Here is a 6,586-nt window from a genome sequence, read left to right as displayed (position 1 = left end):
CGGATAAGAAATGCTTCGGTTTAGGAGTAGTTCTTGTCAGCTATAGTACAACAGTTTTCAGCATGTAGCAGTGGTGGAAGAATTGAAATCTGGTAGCTATCTAGAAGTCAAATGAAGCTCAAATTTCTACAGAGGCTAGATAACTTAGTAATGAACATCTCCACCAAATTTCGTGGTATTTGGACTTGTACTTTGGGAGATATGCTTATTTCTTTGGAAAATACAGAATCTGTCCGAAAAGTCATAAATATTGGATAGATCTAAAGTCACTTTGATTGAAAGGTCCTCAAGTTGGAAACATGTTTACAAGTGTTTGATGTACCTAAGTTTGGTTTTGAGATGATCTTTAAGCATGACAAGATAAGAGTACAAGGTCATTTGATTGAAGAGTGTATTTTGCACACATTTGGTACTCAAATTAGAAGATCAAGATCAAACTCAAGATGAAGATGAAGTTTAAGTTCTAGAGATGATTGGAAATCATTTGGTAGAAAGAAAATGACTTAAACAATTAGAAAGAAAAGGACTTAAAGAAGGAATCAAGCTTACTCATCAAGTTAAGTCCATCACTTGGATCAATCAATCAAGTCATTTCAAGTAAGTATCAAGAATGGTTCTTGGAGAGAGGTCACTTCTTCCTAAGTGTAGCGGCTTGCCGCCTATGAGTAGGTTAACTAAGTGTGGTACTTGGAAGGCTAACATAGAAGTGGTGATCCGAGGAACATCTGAGATGCTTAGTTGAAGCAAATCAAAAGTATTGATCAAGGAAAGTAAGCAACACCCAAAAGAGAGTCAATCATGATATTTCAAGTGATATTCCAAAAATGATGCTCTTATGCAAGCAAAGATCGAAAGATGAAGCAAGCCAACCACAACAAGAAAGTGCACATGATCATTAGTGGTATTCATGTCATATGGGTGAAGATTGGAATTCAAATTGGTATTTGATTGGTCTTCACCAAGCTTATAAATTGGACTTCACATTGCTAATGGAGTAAAGTATTGGAATCTATGTGACTATTCTCTACTCCAACATAGCAAATGTATCATTGTAATGTGCATGATCATTTCATTCCTTACTAGTATGCGGTTAGTATAGTACATGCTTCATAGGATCATGCATAACAAATAAAATGTTTTCAATTCATAGCCTACCATTATTGCTTGAATGATTAATTGATCAAGTGGTTAGTATGTGAATTTGTTCATGAGCTAGTGAACCCAAGTACTTAATCTTAATTTGAATTGCTAAACAAGTAACAAGTACAACATTGGCAAGATAATCCTTAAAAGAGGTGTGAAGAAGCTTGTCATTGGATCAAACCGGACTTGAAAGCTTAAGCAAATCAATTTAGCTCAAGTCAACTTAAAAGCTCATGCTCATGATAAGAGTACAAGCACAAGACAACAATGCAAATGGATATCTAGTTTATATGTTTCAAGTGGTATCTAGACTTAAGTACTTCATCAAGAATTCACAAGTGATGTCTAGATCAATCCATAAGTGATATCCTACAAATTGTACTCATAAAGATAGAAAATGTTCAAGAAATGATCAAAATTGAAAAATCCAACAAGTAGTTCCAAACTAGAAAATTATTTCAAATGGTATCACATCTACATATGGTATAAATCATACAGGTGATATCAATCATACAAAACGATGATTCCACAAATAATCCTCAACTTTAAGTGATCATAAAATAAAGAATGCATCACTCACCTACAAGAGCTTAAGTGTATAAAATGGATGACCCATACATAGAATGATAAGATACATGTAGTACAAGTTACAAATTCTAAATGGTATCTACAAATGGTGTCATTCCAACAATCAAGTAATGTCCATCAAAAATGCAAGATTTAAGTCTCAACCATCTACCCCAAAGTGCATACCTTTGCATCAATAAGAAGCATACCTTTTATGGAAATTGATGACAAAGGGGGAGAAATTGGACAAATATATGAAATATGAAAGATATGGGGGAGAGAGAGATAGGACATGAACATGGACAAAGAGGGAGCAACATTAGTGAAAAGAAGGATAAAAAATCTTGGACAAAGTAAGCACACAAGTAGGGGGAGCAAGCTCATGAACTTTGATTGATTGCATTTGATATGTGCATATTCATATGCTTGCTTGCATTGCATAAGTTTATAAATTCAATATGCATGCTTGTGTGGTGTATGCTAGTTATAGAACTTGAATGATGATTTGATAACTAGCATGCATAGGATGATAGCTAGACACTTGGTATGTTTTTCAAATAATGCTAGTACCTTGCTTTTAATATTGATCTCATAAGGTATCTAGTGATTTTATTTCCAAGTGTCATCTAGCTAACTATGGTGCTAAGGATAAACATAAATGTGCAACTTCAATTGGTATCACACTTCAAAGGTTTATTCTATACACCTTAGCATCATTCGGTAGTAATTACTCTCCCATAATTTAAATCTATGCATATGTGCAAGCTTCAATTTAAATACTCTAGCACATATGTAGGGGGAGCTAATACTACCAATTCGGGTTTATGGTACTTGTCCAAAATCATTTACACATGGTAAAATTGCTTGGGCAGGCAACATGAATCCAAAAGTGCTTAATTTTCATATCTTTGTAGAGTTGTCATCAATTACCAAAGAGGGGGAGATTGAAAGGTTCTTGTTCGGTTTTGGTAATTGAGTGACAACTTAGGTGGACTAATTGTGTTTATATGAGATACACAGGTGATTAGTCCACAGATACATGTGTGTGAGCAACATATGCCATGAAGGTGAAAATGGCTTGGAGATGTTGTAATGCTCACACATGTGATGATGAAGGAGCTTATTGCACATGAGACATGACATTGAGTCATGTGATCAAGATGGAGAAGATCAAGACAAGACTTGGCTTGATGGACCGGTTGCAAGCGTGAAGGGCAAGTCGAAGGCTTTGGAGTGATGGACCGCGTGGCGGTGAAGCTTGAGCAAGACTTGGCGCCGATGGACGAAGGCAACGGTGAAAAGCAAGTGAGGTCAAGATCGATGAACCAATGTGATCACATGATGATATGAAGTGGATCATATCATTGTTGATCATGTTGGTGCATGTGTTGCATCGACATCGAAGGAGATGGAATGGAATGCGCAAGGCAAAGGTATAACCTAGGGCATTTCATTTTACCGGTCATAGGTGTGTAGAGAAGTTTATGACCGGGTTTAGGATAGATGGCCGTACTATCAAGACGAGCAAACTTGTTTGCATATCGGTCATCTAGTGCCACTTGAGAGATCTAACTTTGCATCGTCGCTAGGATTGAGTGGCGTGGCAAGTTGAGTGGCTAACCTTTGGGAACTGATTGTGAAAAGCTAACACACATGCACATGGTGGTGTACACTTGGTGGTGTTGGCACATTTACAAAGGTGATGAAGTTGGAGTTGACGTGGATCAACTTGGCGAAGAAAAGGAGTTAGTGTCGCTGGTTTTACAGTGATCGGACGCTGGACCTCTAAGGGACCGGCGCGTCCGGTCAGGTGAGCCAGTGAGACGCTGGCGTCGGACATGCGACCAGACGCTGAAAGGCAGCGTCCGGTCAAGTTGTCGGATGACACAGTGCTTAGGGTAATGCACCGGACGCTGAGCTGTGTCCGGTCAAGTGTGACCGGACGTGTCCGATCGATGAAAGGCGTTTCTGGTATCTTACTAGAAACGACCGGACGCTGGAGGCTCAGCATCCGGTCAGTTGAAGTGCTACGTCCGGTCAATAGATGACCGTTGGGATCAGAAGAATACCGTTGAACACAGGGGACATGTGGCGAGTATCGCGTGACCGGACACTGAGGTCCAACATCCGGTCGATCGGACCGGAGCGTCCGGTCGGCCCGAGTTTTGCCCAGTGAAGGGGTAACGGCTCTATTTGCCCGTGGGATTATAAATAGAGGCCATAGTCGGCCATGGGCCGGTAGTTGAGCACACTATAGCCTTGGTGGCTTTGTGTGGTAGTGCTTGGAGCCCTCCATCTCACACATACATGATAGTGATCATCCGATAGTGTGAGAGAGCGATTCTAGTGCGATTGCATCATGAGGTTGCATCGAGTGGCACTAGGTGGTCGTGTTGCAAGCCGGTGGTGCTTGTTACTCTTGGAGGTTGCCACCTCCTAGACGGCTTGGTGGTGGTCTCCGTCGAAGCCCGCAAGAAGCTTGTGCGGGGCTCCGGAGAAGAGCTTGTGAGGGGTACTTGTGCTCACCCCACGGGAGCCGCGAAGAGCAACTCTAGTAAAAGCGTGTCATTGAGCTACCCTCACTAAGGGGTAGGTTCTTGCGACGCCCGACGTGCGGGCTTAGCGGGTGATGCTAATTAGCCGTCGAACCACCAAGTGAGCGGTCGACACAACAGGGACTAGCGTGTTGGCAAACACGTGAACCTCGGGAGAAAAATCATCGTGTCAACTTTGTCTTCCCGTTGGTTTGCGTCCCCATTACACAAGCTTGTTATTACTTTCATATATATTAGGCTTGTGTAGTTGCTCTTGTAATTAGATAGCTTGTGTAGCTTGCTAATTACCTTCTTGCTTGTGTAGCATAGAAGTAACTCTCTTGCGTGGCTAATTTGGTTTGAGTAACCTTGTTAGTTACATTGCTTAGTTTGTGTAGCTAAGTATTTGCGCTCTCTAATTAGGCATTGGTTGCCTTGTTATTGGGCATTGCTAGTGAGCTTAGTTAGCTTTGTGCTTTTGCTTACTAGCATGTGTAGGAGCTCCCTTATTGCATAAAGTATTAGTGACATAGGTTTGTGTGACCTTGCTCCTAGAATTAGTTAGGAAAGCTTTAGCTAGCCCGGCACCTTTGTTGCATATTTGTTATCTTTGTAAGGTGTTGTGAACATATATAGAGGGATATAGTCTTGGCTAGACCGATAGTTTTAATTCCGCATTTGTATCGGTTAGCCAACGCGATTAAGTTTTAGAAAAGACTATTCACCCCCTCTAGTCGCCATCTCGACCCTTCAAGCTCTCTAGCCTAGTTGTAGTCTAATTAGTTGAGTCGCTAGTTTAGTTGCTCTTTTGTGAAACTAGCTAGAGTAGTTTTGTAGCTAGTAGCTCTTGTTTGGTGAAGTGAATTAGGGTAGAACTCAATTGCTACTAGTACTGTGTATGGGCTTGCTTATTGAATTAAAGCTAGTACAAATAGTGCTATTAGAATTTATTATTTTACTAACTACCTTGCTCTAGTGTTTGTGCACTTTATAGAAATTTTTATAGGTTATTTATGCCCCTCTGAAAGCTCTAGTTTGGTTTTGGTGAATTGATGAAACCCTAAGTGCTAACCTAGTTTATCAAAGTGATCATGAGATAGGTAGCACATTCTAAGTGGTGAAGCAAATGAAGATTATGACATGATGATGGTGATGCCATGGTGATGATCAAGTGCTTGGACTTGGAAAAGAAGAAAGAGAAAAACAAAAGGCTCAAGGCAAAGGTATAAGTGGTAGGAGCCATTTTGTTTTGGTGATCAAGACACTTAGCGAGTGTGATCACGTTTAGGTTCGATAGTCGTACTATTAAGAGGGGTGAAAATCGTATCAAAATACGATTATCAAAGTGCCACTAGATGCTCTAACTCATTGCATATGCATTTAGGATCTAGTGGAGTGCTAACACCCTTAAAAATGATTGTGAAAATACGATAACACACATGCATAGAAGGCGATACACATTGTGTTTATCACTTTGGAGCAAGGGTTCAAAACTTCACCGGCGGAGTGTCCGCCCGTAGAGTACGGACAGCCCGATGGTGCTATCGGTGCCCTATACAGAAAAGATAGGGTTTCACAGAGTGCACCGAATGCTGGTCACGCAGTGATCAGACTCTGACCCTACGTCCGGTCAGTAGTAGCTGTGAGCGTGCAATCTCGGTCTCATGACCGGACGCTGGCACGAAGAGTGACCGGACGCTCAGGGCCTGCATCTGGTCAGTGCTGACGTACGCTAACGTGGTAGCATGAGGAACATCTGTGACACGTGGCAGTTGGAGAATGACCGGACTTAGGTGCTACGTCCGGTCGTATAGGAGCGGACGTGTCCGGTCGCAAAATAGAGGTTCGAGAAGCTCTCTGGAAACGACCAGACTCTGGCTGGTCTACGTCCGGTCGCTTATAATTGGACGCGTCCGGTCGTGACTGGAACCTTACTGGAAATGACTGGACGCTGAGGTCCTGCGTCCGGTCACTTTGAGCAGCGTGTCCGGTCACTACTTAAATGCACTGATGACCGTTGAGGTTACGTGGTGGAGATTCAAAAGAGGAGACACGTGGCAAGCATCAAGCGACCGAACGCTGGGGTCCTGCGTCCGATCGATCTGACCTGGGCGTCTGATCGCCCCGACTTTTTAGGGTACAGAGAGCCAACGACTCTATTCATGGGGGCTCTCTATTTAAGCCCCATTACCGGCTCTAGCTCACTCTCTTGGCCATTTGCATTGACATAGCAACCTTGTGAGCTTAGCCAAAGCCCTCCCACTCATCTCCATCATTGATTCATCATCTTTGTGAGATTGGGAGAGAATCCAAGTGCATTGCTTGAGTGTTTACATCTAGAG

Source organism: Miscanthus floridulus, chromosome 16, assembly GCF_019320115.1.
Source record: "Miscanthus floridulus cultivar M001 chromosome 16, ASM1932011v1, whole genome shotgun sequence".
NCBI classification, from domain to species: Eukaryota; Viridiplantae; Streptophyta; class Magnoliopsida; order Poales; family Poaceae; genus Miscanthus; species Miscanthus floridulus.
Note: the sequence above shows the minus strand (reverse complement) of the source record.